Raw genomic sequence first — 17429 nt, 5'->3', positions numbered from 1 at the left:
TATATATATATATATATATATATATATATAGGTCATGGCTATTATACTATTATGAGTATTGGAGCCCTCGTACTCATAAGTTGTTTTCAATGATGGAGCTTCCGAATCAACGATCCACTCCGTTAAGTTATGATCTAGAGTATTTGAAACTTCTAGAAAATAAATTTCATAAATTTTCGAAATCATAATAAAGTTCATCAAGCGGGCATAAAATGAATGGTCAAAATCGAACGACGTCCTAAAAAGGGATGATCGGATCCTTCAATTCAAGATCGGAGTTATTGATCTTTATCTAGGTAGTGAATAGAATTTTCTATCAGAAATTCAACAAATTTCGATTCTTTTACACCGTTAAACTAGCAAGTATCCCATACCGACCGTTAAAAATTGTCAAATTTGTGACCTCTTGATCGTAAGGTAAATAATGTCGAAAAATTATAAAATTTGATTTCTAGAAGTTTTAAATGTTTTAAATAACGTTTAATGGTGTGGATCGTCGGTTCGGAATCTCTATCATCGAAAACAACTTACGAGTACGAGAGCGATCGTACTTATAATAGTATAATAGCCGGACCCTATATATATATATATATATATATATATATATATATATATATATATATATATATATANGGCATTTTCGGAAAGAAAAAAATTTAAAACTCTCTCTTTTATAAGTAGTATAGATATATATTTATTATAATTTTAAATATATTTAATCTATAAATAATAATAATAATATTTATAGGATAGTAATTATTATATATTAATAATATATATAATAAAAATATTTTAAATAATTTTTATCTATTTTTCTTTTTCTTTCAACCAAACAACTATCATGAAAAAAAAAAAAAACTTCCTACAAACCAAACACTAAACGACGTAAATTTTTTTTCCATCGAATTTTTTTTTTTACTGAAATTTTTTTTCTACAGTTCAATATCCAACAATACAAGTAAACTTAAAATATTTAACAATGACGATAGTACTTGAAAGTTTAAAAGGAAAATGGGTTATCAACTAATTCTAATTTTCATGTAGCTAGGATGTTGCTATCTACTGAGATCCTCACAATGCATCCCACTTCACAATACCCCAGGTACCTGTTAAAAATAGGATGCCAGATACAACTAAATGTATTCCAGTGGGTACAATGCGCAGGTGACCAGCAAGTTTTATCAACTGGTCTACAAAAATCGACAACGAATAAAAGTAGGTAGATAAGGAAAACATGAATCAGCAAGATATAATCATATGAAAATAACATAGGAATAAAAGTAAGGGAATATAAGTAACTACTGAAGTAAATGCATCAATATAAAATCCAATTTAATATTACTTATTCATGTCACTCTTGGTTACAAGGACCTTGGGCTTATGACCTAGTAAGTCACTAAGCAGGACTAACATATAATCTCATATCTGAAAGAACATCACAGAAGGGGATTATTCCGCTGGTGTACATGACTTGTGCAGTAGGTGCATGGCGGTCACAATGCATAATACTCAAGTTCTCATGGTCCAACAGCCGACAATCAAAAATAAGATGAGAAACTTCCAACAGGGATTGCAACAGAGCCATTGAGGCTAATCACATCTATAATGCCTGAGCAACTATGATCACCTACTCTACGAGTCATGCAATAACTGGAAACATAGAATCCAAAGTAAAGAATAAATAGCGAACTAACTCATGAGTATGTATAAAGATATAAGTATGATTTGATACAAGTATGGAATAAATAATCAACAATAGTAGGAAAAACAATATCAATGTCGATAATATAAATAACCAACTACAACTACCTGACCCAGTAGCAATAATAATTCCTTGAGCTGAAACCACCGGCCCAAAATTCTTAGGCCAATTATTATTATTAGGGTGTGTGATCTTATATTCTAAATCCGAATTCCTTTTCCATCGGATGTAAGATTATTGGAGTATTATAGACTCCCCCCTTTTAGACCATGACGTCCTCGTCAGGTCCAAACCAAGATCACTATGCAATATGAAATTTGTCTCGCTAGCCTTATCATTTTGACCTTAGCTTAGCTTGTCATATTATCATTCTGACTCTGGTTTAGCCTGTCATTTTGACTCTGTCTCAGCCAAGATTCATCTTACACTTTTGGTTGGTGATTGACTCTGATACCAAATGCAATAATCCGGCCCACTAACAATAATAACTCATTTGGCCCAAACCACCAACCCAAAATGCTTAAGCCTAATAATTATTATTATTAGGGTGTGTGGCGTTATATTCGAAATCAAATTTTCTTTTCTATCCGATGTGAGACTATTGGCGTGTTTCACCAACCTCGACTATACCAATACCCGGATCGAAGCATGCACCTAAATTGGAGAAAATCAAGCACACAATCCTTGCTAGATTGTCTCGATTTTGCCCTGACCTATGCCAAACAGAAACTATCTAATTATCCCCTAAATTGCTATCAACCAATGACGATTCATTCGGTATATATCAATTTCAAAATTCAAAATTAAATTTCTTTTATTCAAAATCTCAGATATTACATAGATTTATCCAACTCTTATCCATGATCGTTGTGCTTGAATCACCTATGAACTCTTTTAGTTATGCTCTAGAGGGCATTCCTATAAGATTGCGTTTGGTTCAGGTTATCGTGACAGGATTACAGGCAATCCCGCTAGGATTACTATATTTGGTTCATCCGATATGTAATATGGTCAGTAATGTAGCATTACAAATAGTGCAGAATTACACAAAAAATATTACCGAGGAGAGTGGTGTGTATCTTTGGATTACTAAAGTCCGCTAATCTTGCATGTTAAATAAAATTACAAGTTTAACCCTCCAACTACCGAAACCCTTTCAGTACGTCATTTTAAAATTTTAATTTAAAATTTTGAATTGTCAACTTTTAAATCTTAAATTTTGAATTTTGAATTTTGAATTTTGAATTTTGAATTTTCAAATTTAAATTTTTAAATTTTAAATTTGGAAATTTTAAATTTTAAATTTTAAAACTTCAAATTTCAATTTTTAAATTATAAATTATAATTTTTTAACTTTTAAATTTTTAATTTTAAAATTAAATTTAAAATTTAAATTTAAAATTTTAAAATTAAATCTAAAATTTTAAATTTTAAAATTAAATCTAAAATTTTAAATTTTAAAAATTAAATCTAAAATTTTAAATTTTAAAATTTAAAATTTAAATTTAAATCAAAAATTTTAAATTTATATTTATATTTAAATTTTAGATTTTAAATTTATAAATTTATCATTTATATTTTATTATAAAATATTAAATTTTTTATTTTGTTCAAATTTAAATTATTTAAAATAAAATTTAGTAAAAATACTCTATAATAATACATAACTCGAACCAAACGGCCCCTAACGGTGATAGTTTTGAACACTTTTAATTACAAGTTTTATAAGTAACAATAATGTGAAATACAAAATATTTTAAGACTAAGAATCTTTAAAAATAATAAGAGAGAAGTTAAAATTGAACCTAAATTTTACTTTTAAAATATAAAAGTGATTAAGTGTACTATACTTTATATTTTTGCATGTCAAATTATGTGGTTGTATATAATAGTTTAATATCCTGAGCAATAAGTGATCAAAAATTCTGAAATAGAAGTGAATTAATAAGATAAATATGCATAAAATAGATAACATTCAAAAATAAGCAATACAATAAACATTTTCTTATGCAAGTTCAAACAAAAAAGTAAAACAAAAGAGTTTTGAGACAAGGAAAGGATCAAATATTATAGATTATCTCATATACTTGAATTATAAATACTCTACAATGAGTAATTTGCTGAACATGAAATCTTTTAATCTTATTTGGAATGTAAAGAAGTACCTGCTCTGGGACATCTCAGAAATTGCTCTGTTATATGTGGGTAGCTAACAATATTGAATGTGAGATGGGATTCCAGTCACAGTATGAATATAGAGATTAGAGGAGATTGCTCTCTTTTAGCTAACAGCAAAAAAAAAGCAAATAAATATTTAGGAAAATTAGATGATTATTTCTTTTATATAGCATTAAGAAGACAAAAAATTATTTAATGAAAGATTATAATTGCGAGAAATGAGAATTTGTCTGTGTAGCTAAACTCTTTATTGATGATGTTTTGGTGTGTAATTCAATTACATAAGCACTCGTCAAGTTTCAGAAGAAAATGAGTTAGGATAGAGAGGTTACGCGATCCTTACTAATCACCTAAAGTGAATAGTAACTCTGATTTTCCGGAGAGGCCAGTAAGTAGAGATGGCTTCTGGTGCGTATTAGACTTCGTTCATAGTGATCCAATACTCGTTTTCAACGATTCGACTGTCCTGGAGCTATTGGCGCTGATGGATTTTGGTTTTGACACACGATTTCCAAGAAAATTGGATTTTATCGCAAAAAGGGTTTGTTCTTTGTTGTTCTTGCATTGTGAAACTTCTCGTGCTCCGTGCTTATGTCCTGGTGTAGGGTGGGGGGGATGGTTCGTGTAAGGAAGTGAATTCTCGAAATCCAAGGATTTAACTTCGTTCAGGATCGACTAATTGTTGAGTGTGTAGTTTTCGGGAAGTCCGAAGGTGATTAAAATGCATGAAGTGCATTAAGGAAGGGTTCGCGAGAGCAGCAGTGCAAAATCTGCACTGGAGCATAATTGCTCTCGGCGACCGGTCCCTGGCAAGGAGGGACCGGTCCTATTAGGCTGGGCTTGCGGGGATCCTTGATGCAACCGGTCCTTGGCAGGGGAGGACCGGTCCCCGAACGTTAACCCAGCGAGAAAGGCCGAAATTTGGCTAAGTCCCGAAAATTCAACTCTCAGAAATCGGTCTCTTGGACAAGGACCGGTCTCCCGGGGATCGGTCTCTCAGGTAGGGACCGGTTCCCGAACGTGAAACTCTCTCTGCCCGAGATGGAAGGCTCTCGGGGATCGATCTCCCCGACCTGGGACCGGTCCCTCGCTGCGAAATCAGCCCAGTGAGGGCTGTTTAATAGATGGAAAGTTGAGGGGCCTATTTGTAAAATAGCCTATATGAGAGGTGGGGGACCTTTCTCTCTCTCCCATTTGTCTCATTTGCTCTCTCTCTCCCTCCCCTTCTCTCTCTAGAATGAAAGGAAAAGAAGAAGAGAAGGAGAAGAAGGGAAAGAAGGAAAAGAAGAAGAAGAGGAAGGAGAAGACCAAGAAGAAGAAGAAGATCATCTCCTCCCTCTCTCCTTCAAGCTAGAGCAAGCTTGGAGCTTGGTATAGAGGTAAGCTCCAAACCCATCCATGGTGAATTTCTTGAGATTGGGTTTTATTGCTTAGAGGTGGTTTGAATGGAACCTAGAGGAGATAAATAGATGGTTCTAGCAGCGGATTCGAAGCTCGAACCATAGATTTCTCTCTCGTTGCCATTCTAGGGCACGTTTTGGGATTCTTGGAAACATGAGGTTTTGATCTATTTCGATGGGTTGTAAACCTAATTGCTAGGTCTCGGAACGTGTCGGCGAAGACGGTTCGTCGATACGACGAGCGGGTGCGAAGATATCGCCGAATCTAGCGCTTAAGGGTTCGAATCGACCCCAGGAATCGAAGCGCCGACCAAGGACTACGAAGTCGAGTTTTCTACCATCGTGGCATTACCAAGAGGTGGGTGGTGACCATCCCGAAGCAACTGGGCTCCCTCTTATGTCTTAGTATTTTGAGACCTTGCATCTTGTGTTCACATGCATTGTAGGATAATGGTGCATTGCCTTTCCTTATGCTTTCCTAGCTGATATCATATTATGTATTAGTTGCTGGATATAGTGGATTGATGAGTATTGGGTCGAGACTTGTAATGCTATAGTGCAGCGATGAAAGAATGATGCAATGGTTCAAACAAAAGAACGAGTGGCATCTAGTTGTTAGTAAACAAAAAACGAGTGGCATATGTGAGTCGTAGCGTATATGAAACCCATTAATTATGGTAATAGTAACCCTAGAGGATAGGGTACCCTTGAGGTAAGAGAATTGGATCATACTCACTGTCTGTTCCCGACTTGTGATGGTCGCTCCACACAAGTAGTGCCCTTCGGAGTTGGTCACGTGGGATAGCCTATTTGGGGTCCCGTGGGATAGGGATGGCCTATTTGGGGTCCCGAGGGATGGCCTATGTGGGGTCCCGCAGACGGTCTCGGATTCGTAGTTTGAGTCTAGCCTCCCTACGCGTCGAGATGGCTATGTGAGAAGTGGGCGAATTCTTGAGTGAGCTACGAGATTGATGAACAAGTAAATAGCTTTGCTTCTTGGACATATGACGAGCCAGTTGACTACCTACTTCATTGTGCATGCATTCTTCATATACATGATTCGGGCATAATAGTGTAGCTTTACTATTCTGCTATCACAGCTTTCCATATCTATCTATCTGTTTATCTACTTGTGCCTATTTGGACCTAGTGGGGAGACCGGCGGAGTCGGCGGCCGAACCCACTGGGAACTATGGAAGATAGTTCTCGCCCCACTCTTTACAGGTCCGAGTTCGATTGTCCAGGGCGAGCGTGAGGATCACGGTAAGAGCCTAGCGCCCTAGTTGCATTAGCTAGCTTTACTTCCTTTGCATTAGCCGTCACCCTCTGTATTTGAGAGTAGATAATGTATAGGTGTGAGGTTATTTTGGAAGATGTAAAAGCATGTTATATTTATGTTTATGTTTTGAAAGTAAATCGATGTATTAAAGAGGTTGAATGAATGTAATAGATAGAACTTTCTCTCTTTATTTACTTGTATGTCTCATACTTGTATCTTGCTCTTATTTGTTAGCACTGGTGGTGCTCCTTGTGATCGTGTATGTATGAATTGATTTCTAGGTAAATTCTTATACATGATCTGTTTGCTTAGCCTTGGGCGGACAGGGGAGGTGCTGTCCGTTCAGCGTCTGTTTGACGCGCCCGAACCGGACCGAATTGGTAGCGGTCTCGGGGCGTGACAGTTCGGGTACCCACCATTGGTAGGAAATTCAAATTCAAATTTGAATTTGAGGTTTATTTGATTTACATACACACACACACATGTGTGTGTGTGTGTGTGTGTGGTTTTTGGAGAATCGAAAAGAGGATGGTTTTGTTGCAAATCGGCGACTGAATCGGGCGAAACAAAATAGTAATGTCGATGCCTCGAACGTGCTGAACGCGCTGGTGTAGTCCGTTCATAAATTTGACAGACGAATCTCCTGTAGTTACATATTGTTTACATAGGGGTCGAGAGTGACAAAATAGAAAACTCACGTAACTACCCTATATTTCATGTACCGTTTTGCGTGATTTCGAACGTGGAGGTACGTACGTGCGTTTTACTCGCACTGTGAGGGACTCAAAAGAAAATAATGAGTATTGGAGGACTATTTTACAAAATGGTCATCTTGTATAAGTGGCATCTAGGGTTTCCAAGGTGGAAACCCTAACCCTAGAGCCCTCCTCCCTCATCCGAGCCCCTAGCCCCTTCTCCTCATCTCTCTGCGCGCAGCCGCCGCCGCCGACCTGCCACCGCCGGCTGAAGCTGCTGCTAGGCCACCCTTCCTCTACTCTCCTTCCTTCACTTCCTCTTGTTCTTTTTTTCTCTGGTAGGAGTTAGACCTGAGGTTTCCCTCCCCTTCTGGATGCTGCCGGCGTGGCCCCAACTTCCATCGAGGCTCCCCCCGGCTGCCATGCCCCCGCCGTGAGCCACCGAGCCCTATGACTTGTGGGGTGGAGCTGGGGCATGCGCGTGGCAGGAGTCCATGCGTCAATTTCCCCACGGCATCCCGAGGCCAACTGAACCCTCATCTCAGCCCTCGGCCTTCCCTGCGCCCGACTGGAGTGATCGCCGCCGACGCGCCCTCAGGGTGCCACCGCAGTCTCCTCTAAACTGGGATCTACTCGGGCGGCCGTGCGAAGTTGCACGCTGTCGCCGTCGTCGCCCGTCGCCTCCTCTCTCCTCCCGGTGACCCCAGGGGACCCCCGCTATAAGTTTTGGGGTGCCCAAGGATCTATCTAGATTGTATCTAACACCTAGAGGGGGGTGAATAGGTGTAATAGCCAAAAACCACAAATCTCAATGCGATAAAAAATAAATGCGAAAAATAAAAATCATACCGAGATTTATGTGGGGAAACTCCAACTTAGAGTAAAAAACCCACAAGACCAACACGCGAAAAAATAATTTACTAAGAGAAAAGATTACAAGGTGATTACCGACTCCACGGACTCGACCTATCTTAATCTCCTATGAATCTCGCGCAATCCTCCGGGTTGTCCACGCCCTCACGTTCGAATCCACGAACGCCACGTTCCGAATCCACGAAACGCCTCCACTTCGAATCCACGAAGCTCACGATCCGAATCCACGAACCGTCGTCAATCACGCCGAATCCACGACGCCATCATGAAGAACATCATGTGTATGGTGATCCTTCACCTAGAGTATTGATGAAAACCAGGGAAGAGAACTTTAAGCGAAGCGAAGATCAAATCGACATATATATATGAAATTCCAATATCTCGATTTGACCTAAAAGAGGCTAATATGTAGAAAATAGGTTTTAGATGAAATCCGAGCCTCTAGGGTTTTTCAAACATGTATTTTCGTGATGCTTGATAAGTTAGAGAACCCCAATAGCTTATTTATAGACTTTAGAATCAATCGGAGTCGGATTAGAAAGTTTTCACGATTTTACACTGTGTATCGATACACGAGAGGCTGTCACCGGTTACATAATGACCGAACAAATTTGCGAAGCCAAAGTCGATGGCTGTACCGGTACGGGGCAATGGCTATACCAGTACACAATGCAATTTTCAGACTTTGCACTGTTTCGGGTTCCACAGAGTTTCCAAGCACTTTCTAATCAGCTAAACATTGATAATAATGATTCTAATGCCTATAACTAAGTATGAATCACCATAACATAAATTAACACATTACCTTTACGTCGTGATTCACATCGTGAGTCATTTTCCAACTTCTTCGAAATCTTGAATTCTTCAATCTTCGACGACACTCACCAATTCTTCAAGACTCCGACTTACTTCACGAAACTTGCCAACACACAAGACTTAACACCCGCAGCCGATTGGTGTTGTCCCGAAGTTGCCGTCGTCGGAAAAGCTGAGCCTGAGCTCCCCCCATCTTGTGCCGGCTAGGGCATCGCCGCCGCCCATCTGGTTGCCTCACGCCGCCGACTTGTGCGAGCGTCGACTTCTTCCCACCGACCGCACCCACCTACCGCTGGTGCGCCCGCCGCCCAGCAGCTGCCGGCCAAACCCGAGCACCCCCTTTGCCCGGTAAGCCAATTAAAGGCTATTTGTGCATGATTTTAGGTCGGGATCACTGTTCCGGCGATCCGAGGCTACCCCGATGCCTCCGGAAGTGAGCACGATGATCTCTGGTCAATGCTGATCATCAGGCTCATCTCCTTTGGGGTCCGCGAGCCCCTGATTTGCGAAATAAGTGCGGTTTAAATTAAGTGCGCAAGGTTCGCTGAACTTCGAGTCGCTCCCACGCCCCCCACACTGACCTGCTATACTCCAAACCATGAACACAGCCTCCGACACATCGAGATTTGTCAGTACGTGTCCCGTCTGACCTCGTAAGCCCTCGGTTTGCGGTATCAAGCCGTAAAACCTCGAAAATCACATAAAATAATATGATTTTATGTATTAGTGGGGGCTTTTACGCAATTGTATGCTTCTTGGCTATTGTGGGCAGTATGTGTGGGTGGCCGGTGATCTCTCGACTAATTGTCCAGTGTCCGAGGCCTTTGCGAAAATCAAATATTGATTTCCGGTGTGTTTCTCAACGAAATTCGCCAACGTAATACGGTTTCGGCTCGGGATTCTTCCAACACCTTTGGGATACGATAGGTTTCGCCGCTAAGCCTTGTTGGCTAGTCACCTAGCCATCTCGAGTGATTGGAGACGTCAGCTGAGTGGCGGTGGATTTTGATGTCGAATTAGACATTATTGGGGACCCTGATGGGAATGGTTACCCGACGATAATCGTTTCGGTGTGGGACTTAGTGTTTGCCGCCGAAACACCAAAATGGGTGTGTTTCGGGGCAGCGGTTAACTCCTGGTGAGAGTCGGTGCCTTTTAGGACCTTCTATGGGCCTGAGGGACGTCCCAGTGCGATTTTGGGACGTTTCCGGCGGTTTACGTTGATCGATTGTTGGAAAACCGAATCTCAGGATGTGGGATTGTGTGAGTCTTACATTGAGTCAGTAGGGATTTGTTTTTTACTTGGTGGACTTATCATATGTAAGGACTGAGATTTTGGCAGTGTAGCTAAACTCTCTGTTGATGATGTTTTTGGTGTGTATTTTAATTACAAAAGAACTTGTCAAGTTTCGAGAGAAAAGAGTTTGAATGAATAAATACGCGACTTTTACTTTTCACTTAAAGTGAATAGTAACCCGAATTTTCGGAGGGGCCAAGTTGTAGAGATGGCTTCCGGCGCGTATCGGACTTCGTTAATAGCGATCCAATAGCTAGTTTTTAATGGTCTGACTATTATGGAACCATTGGTGATGACGGATTTTAGGTTTGACACACAAATTTCTAAAAAACTAGAGATACATATATTATATGTATTTGTATGCGGGTTTTGCCTTTTGGAAAGAGGATGAGTTTCGTCGTGAATCTGCGACCAAAACCAGGTAAAACAAAAATAATGAATTTGTTGTCTCTATCGTGCTGATCGTACTGGTATGATCCGTTTGCAAATCTGACAGACGGATCTCCTGATATCACGCGTCAAGTGAAGAAACGGTAATTTTGCGAAAAGCCCAACATTTTATGTACGGTTTTGCGTGAAATCAAACGTGGGGGTATGTAAACGCATTTTACTCGCGCTGTGAGGGACTCAGTAAGAAAATCTGAGTTTTTGGAGACTTTTGTGCAAAATTGCACCCTGTTTATATGTATGCACTAGGGTTTCTTCATGCAAACCCTAACCCTAACCCCAGTTGTGCCCCTAGCCACCTCCATCTCCCTCCCCTGAGTGCACCGTGTGCGCCTCGGACGCTTGCGCAGGCTGCCGGCCGCCTGAGAAGGCTTTTCTTTCTCTCTCTATTCCTTTCGAGTTGGAGATGAGGTATGAGGCTGCATTGTCTCCTTGCTCCCCGCCGGCGTCGCCCCAACCCCGTCGAGGCTCGCCCTGCTGGTAGCCACAGCGGCCGTGCGCCGCCACTGCCGCCCTTTGCAGCTGCGGCCAGCCTGGGCAAGCTCGGGCCTAGGGCATTGTAGTTCTTGGCCCGCGCGCCGCCACCACCTTTGGTCAGCCGTGCCGCCCTCCCGCGACCCTCGGCGCCATCCCTATGGTCCGCCGCAGTCGCCCCCGACAGCTAACTACCGCCCCAGGTCTGCTGAGGCTGAGGCCAAGTTCTTTCCTTTTCCTCAAGCCTCCGCCACCCTGGACCACCCCGACGACATCCCTCCAACCTCAGGCAGTCCGTCGTTGTCGCCTCGAGCACTGCCGCGACGCTGCTACAGCCCTACGGGCTCCTTGGGCGAGCTCGAGCCTGAGCTTCAGCTGCTAGCCCGCGCGCCGCCGCCACCCGAGGCCTCCTCTGCCGCCTCCCTCAGAGCCTCGGGGATCTCCCGCCGTGCCCTAGCTCCCACTGCTCGGTAAGTCTTCACAGTGCTGTTTTTGGTTGCTGTTTTGGTTTGCGTACGCTTTTTCGGCGATCTGAGACTATTTCGATGCCTCCGAAGGTGAGCATGGTGATCACTAGTCAGTTACGATCACGGTGCTCACCTCACTTTGGATCAGCGGCTTTCGAAGTTGCGTTGTCGGTGCGGTTTTTCCCGAGTGCGTGTTGTTCACTGATTGTTTGGGTCGCTCTCGCGCCTTCCACAATGAGTTTTTGCACTCCGGATCATGAGCACGGCCTCTGGAAGGTCTAGACCTGTCAGTACGTGTCTTGGCGGACCTTGGAAGTCCTCGATTTGCGTTAACGAGCCACAAAATCACCCGATTTACATAAAATAATAGGATTTTATGTAAATGTAGGAATTTTTATGCAATTGTGCATCTTGTGGCTACTGTGGGCAGTATGTATGTGTGTGTGGTGACCTCTGGACTGATTGTCCAAGGTTCGATAGCTTTTGTGGAAATCGAATAGCGATTTCAGTGCGTTTTCCGGCGAAATTTGCCGGCGGAACGCGGTTTCGGGTCGGATTTCATCCGACGGTGTTTGTTTGCTTGAGAGTTGTCGCTGAGCCCTGTCAGCTGGTCACCATCATCATATCGTGGGTTCGAAGATGACGGGTGAGCGACGGTGGGTTCCGGTGTCGAAATTGACACTTTCAGAAAACCGGATCAGAACAATTATCCGACAATAATTGTTTATTTGTGTTACCTTGTGTTTGCTGCCAAGACATCCAAATTGATGTGTTTTGTAGCAGCGGGTGACTCGTGATATGAGTCTGTGAGTTTCGGAACACTTAGTGGGTCTCGCTGGCGTCCCCGTGCGATTTTCGGGACTTCCGGCGAGTTACGGTGATCGGTTTAAGAAAACCAATTTTGAGGATTTGTGTGGGGTTTGTGAGTTGGGTATTTTAGATTGGTGGATTGGTTACTGACCCAATGGATCTTCGTAGGTCCGGTTGACTTGTTGTGCACCGAGGTTCCCTACGCGATAGTGACAGGTGGGTGCTTCGAGCTAGCAGTCGGTGAGATTGTTTCACTTTCCCCTGTCCTTCTATATCAATATTGTAGTCTCTACATGTTGATTACTTTTGTTTATCATTCGTTCATCTATACCTTGTTGATTGCATGATGATAGTTGTAGATAGACATGTAGAGCGGGCTTGCATATATTATATATCTGTGGATCTTGGGTTCAGGCAACACATCGACCCCTTTGTCATGTCTTTCGATCTAGTTAATCGTAGTTTGGAGTTGTACGCCCTTGCATCTGGCTTCGGCCAAGGCACCGGTTTTCTACCGATTTTCGTATTGAGCATATCAACATAATTTAGTCACAGCACTGTGTATTCTAGACACCGGTTGGTTTGGCCACCAACCAGGGGGTGTACGTATTCGGATAGGTCGTCGGTGGACGTATGAATCAAGTCAGTGTATGCTCTGTGACAGGCAACGCTTGAGGCCTGCAGACCAATATAGCAAGCACCAGATTGAGTTTGATTTTGGGTTATTTACTCTTGAGGCATCTGTTCAATTGAGTTTTTGTTACATTAGTAGTTTGGTTCTTCCTCATTTACTATCATGTTTTTATTACTATTGTAGTTGCTCTTTTATATCACATATATATCAGTTTGTTCTATCTCCTTTGTTTTCCAGTGAATACGATATGCCTTCGTGGCTCTGTCGTACCTATTGGGAAACCTTGATTGTGGTTTCTCACCCCCCATTTCCCCAGGTGACTTGAGCGAGGAGTTGATTCTTGGTGTGATAGGAGGACGTATTAGCTAGACTGCAGCAGCGACCATCACCCTAGTTATGTTTCATTTCCACATTAGTAATTTTAAATAATTAAATGGTTCAGTTAGATGATCACTATAAATGTTTCAATATTTGTGAACTGGTTTGAGTTGATGTTTTTCTATGATACATGTGATTGGAGATTTATGAATGTATAGTTTTGGATTTACGTATTTATACATCGTGGTTTTCTACCCCTCGAGGTAGTTGGTTTTCAAAATGGAGTTTTCTAGTGGGAAACAGTTTTAAAAGGTTTTCAAATAATTTATGGAGGATTATATAGAGTTTAAAAACAAAGCTTCCGGATGGGGAGCATTTTTAAATAGGATGAGTGTTGTACTGTGCATCGCATCATCCAGTGCCTAAAGAGTGCTTAGAGGCATGCATCATCTCTAAGGATCGCTAGCTGTATGAAAATACATCACATGGATTGTTTGTGGATTGGTGAATGTAAGTTGTTGTTCTGATCCTGATATTGTTGTTGGTATGCTGTGCAAATACGAAGGAGACTCTGTCCGTGTGGTCATAGGAACTTTGTATTTGTGGCGGGTCTGTACGTCACGTGGACCGGGCTGAATTAAAAAAAAAAAAATGGCACGTTTTCCACAATTCGGATTTCAAAATTGTATTCATTATAAAAAGGCTTTTAAAATCGGCCCCGGGGCGTGACATCGTAGGTCCAACTGACTTCTCGTGTGTCCAGGATTCAAACACGATTGTGACAGGCGGGTACTTCGATCCGAAGTCGGTAAAGTGGTGCATGCTCAGTGATCTCTATTCTTGTTATCTTCTTTCGTTATTTGATATTTATTGAGCATTCTTACACCACTTGACTTCTTTCGTTATTCCTATTTCACATGGTCATGATTTAATAGTGGAGTGATGTTTCTGATGATTGAGTCATACATGTTGTGATTTGACATTAGTTGATTTCATAGTCGGTGGCACTCGTATTCATACATGCGGTGATTTGACGTTAGTTGACTTCATAGTCGGTGACACTCGTATTCATACATGCCGTGATTTGACATTAGTTGACTTCATAGTCGGCGACACTCGTATTCATACATACCGTGATTTGACATTAGTCGACTTCATAGTCGGTGGCACTCGTATACATACATACTATGATTTGATATTAGTTTACTTCATAGTTAGTGACACTCGTATTTATACATGGTATGATTTGACATTAGTTGACTTCGTGATCGGTGATATTGTCCTATCCTTGAGATAGAGGTTGACCTGGTTGCTCAGCTACTATTTGTTGGACTTTACCTCGGCTATTCGCCGACAGTGGGCTATGGAGCATATTGCATCGATCGCCACAGCCCAGACGCACACGTACACCAGCAGTTTGATCCACCTCAAGGGAGTGTATTTTTTCGAAAAGTGATTGGGAGTACCAACCCATGAGCCCAGGAGCTTATGCTAGGGTTATATGCCAGGTGGGTGAGTCCAGCCCATGAGCCCAGGAGTTTATGCTTGGGTCATATACCAGGTGGGTGAGCGTGGTATGACATTACCTGCGGTTTTTAGACCAATATGGCAAATTGATTGGGTATTTTTGAATGATTTGTACGGTTGATGCATATTCGCATTCTATTCTGCATTACAATAGCAGTTAGTTATATTCCCCTTTACTGTTGTTTATCTCTGTATTATTGCTTCTGTGGTTATGTGTTACGCCCCGAGTTCCTTTTTGGTTTAAAAACCAATGCAGAAGTGCCCAATTTATTATTATTATTTTTTTAAACCTTGACCCCGAGGGTATGGAAGATCTGCCACAAATACATAGAGTCCACTCTTCGCAGGGACATAGTCTCTCCTGCATTTGCACGACGTCGCACAAGTGCAAGATATAACCACAACATATGAACATCCATATTCATTCACCATTCACATCCACGTTCATTTCATCAAAAATATTCATAAATCTACATCTATCAGTTTAAAATGTTTCCTACCCAGAAACCCATTTTGAAACACTAAGTCATGAAAACCAATAAAATCTTTTAAAAATCGTTTCCCACACTGAAACCTTTTTCTTTTAAAAGCGCGCTACCATGAGGGGTAGAAAACCATTTTTATTTCTCAAGAATCCATAAATTCTTTATTACATTCATGAAATCCCAATTATTCAATTAACATAAAATACTGAACCATAATTACTTTCTAAGTTATTTATTAAAAGAAAACAAGTTTGAGAATTAAACCGAATAGATGGGTCCGAAAGCTCTACCGATCGCTAAGTGCGCTCCTCACGAACCGTCCCAATGGGACCCGCGACGTCACCTTAAAGGGAGGTGGGGGGTGAGAAAATGTACACATGTCTCCCCTCCGAGTGAGTACCGCAAACCGACGAGGGCGAGGGGTACTCACCAGTCAAGGAGAATAAATAAAGATACAAATAAAGGTAATACAGCAGCAATGATAAATAAAAGAACGGGATGTATAAATGAATAACTACCGCTACTGTATGAATGCATCAACCGGACGATAAGTCCAAAAATACCCAATCTGAAACATACCATATCGGTCCACAGACTCAAGTGTGTGCCACTGCTACTCTACCTTCATATAACCTAGTCTAGGCCACTGGGCTCATGGCTTGGCACGCCCAACCACTTTTTCAGAAAATAAGACCATCTTGCGGTGGATCAGATAGCTTCTTGAAATGCAAACGAGTCTTGGGTGATCAATGCTGATATGCTCAATAGCCAACCGTCGGCAACTAGCCGACAATCCTACCCCTCAGGGTATACCGACCGTATAGGTCACCAAGTAGTCCAACCGACCAAGTAGGTCATAATGCTAGATGCAATGAACCGACCGAATAGGTCATAGTGCGAGATACAAGAACTGACCGATTAGGTCACAACTCTTACATGTAATCATAAACCTGCTCTACTTCTACTTATGAGGTTAGATAAGTAAACAAACCAAGTAGAGCGATAAAGAGGTAATAAAGGTGCAAGGCTCAACATATATCATGCAAAAATTATAATAAGAGAAGAGTAGAAAAGATGTCACCGAGCGTGCACCACTGTACCGATTTCGGGTCGAAGTACCCACCTGTACGTGTAAGGCACCGGTTTTCCAACTGCGGAAGAAGTATCAATCGGGCCTACGAAGGGTCACCGGAATAGAATCCAACCCATGAATATGAATCACTAAATCATAATCCCCACTAATAAACCCACGGGAATCGGTTTCCCAAAACCGATTACCGTAACTCGCCTGAAGTCTCGAATCTCGCACCGGGACTCCGCTAGGACTCATAAAGTGTCTCGAAACTGACCGACTTGTGCCATGAGTCACCCGCTGCCCCAAAACACATCAATTTGGATATCTTGGCAGCAAACACAAGAATACACAACCAAACAATTATCGTCGGATAATTGTTCGGATCCGGGTTTCCGGAAGTGTCAATTTCGACGCCGGAACCCTCCGTCGCTCACTCGTCATCTCCAAACTCACGATATGACTATGATGACTAGTCGACAAGTCTCAGCGACATAACTCAGGGCAAACACACACCGTCGGATGAAATTCGAAGCAAAACCATGTTCCGCCGACGAATTTCGCCGAAAAACGCACCGAAATCGACCTCCTATTTTGCAGAGAGCATCAGACCTTGGACAATCAGTCCAGAGATCAGCCGCATCCCACACGTACTGCCCACAGCACCCACAAAGTGTGCAATTATGTAAAAGTCCCTGTGATCACCTAAAATCACATTATTTTATGTGATTTTCGGGATTTTACGACCCGATAGAGCAAACTGAGGACTTTCGAGCCTTGTTGAGACACACGCTAATAGGTCTCGATGTGCCGGAAGCCGTGCTCATGATTCGGAGCATGGCCGTCCACTGTGGGAGGCACGGGAGCGACTTGAAGTTCAGCAAACTCTGCATGCACGTTGAAATTAAAACCGGTCTAATTCTCCAATCCGTGGCTCATTAGCCCCAAATGAGAT

This window comes from Ananas comosus, linkage group 8, assembly GCF_001540865.1.
Source record: "Ananas comosus cultivar F153 linkage group 8, ASM154086v1, whole genome shotgun sequence".
Taxonomy (NCBI): domain Eukaryota; kingdom Viridiplantae; phylum Streptophyta; class Magnoliopsida; order Poales; family Bromeliaceae; genus Ananas; species Ananas comosus.
This window is presented reverse-complemented; position numbering follows the sequence as displayed.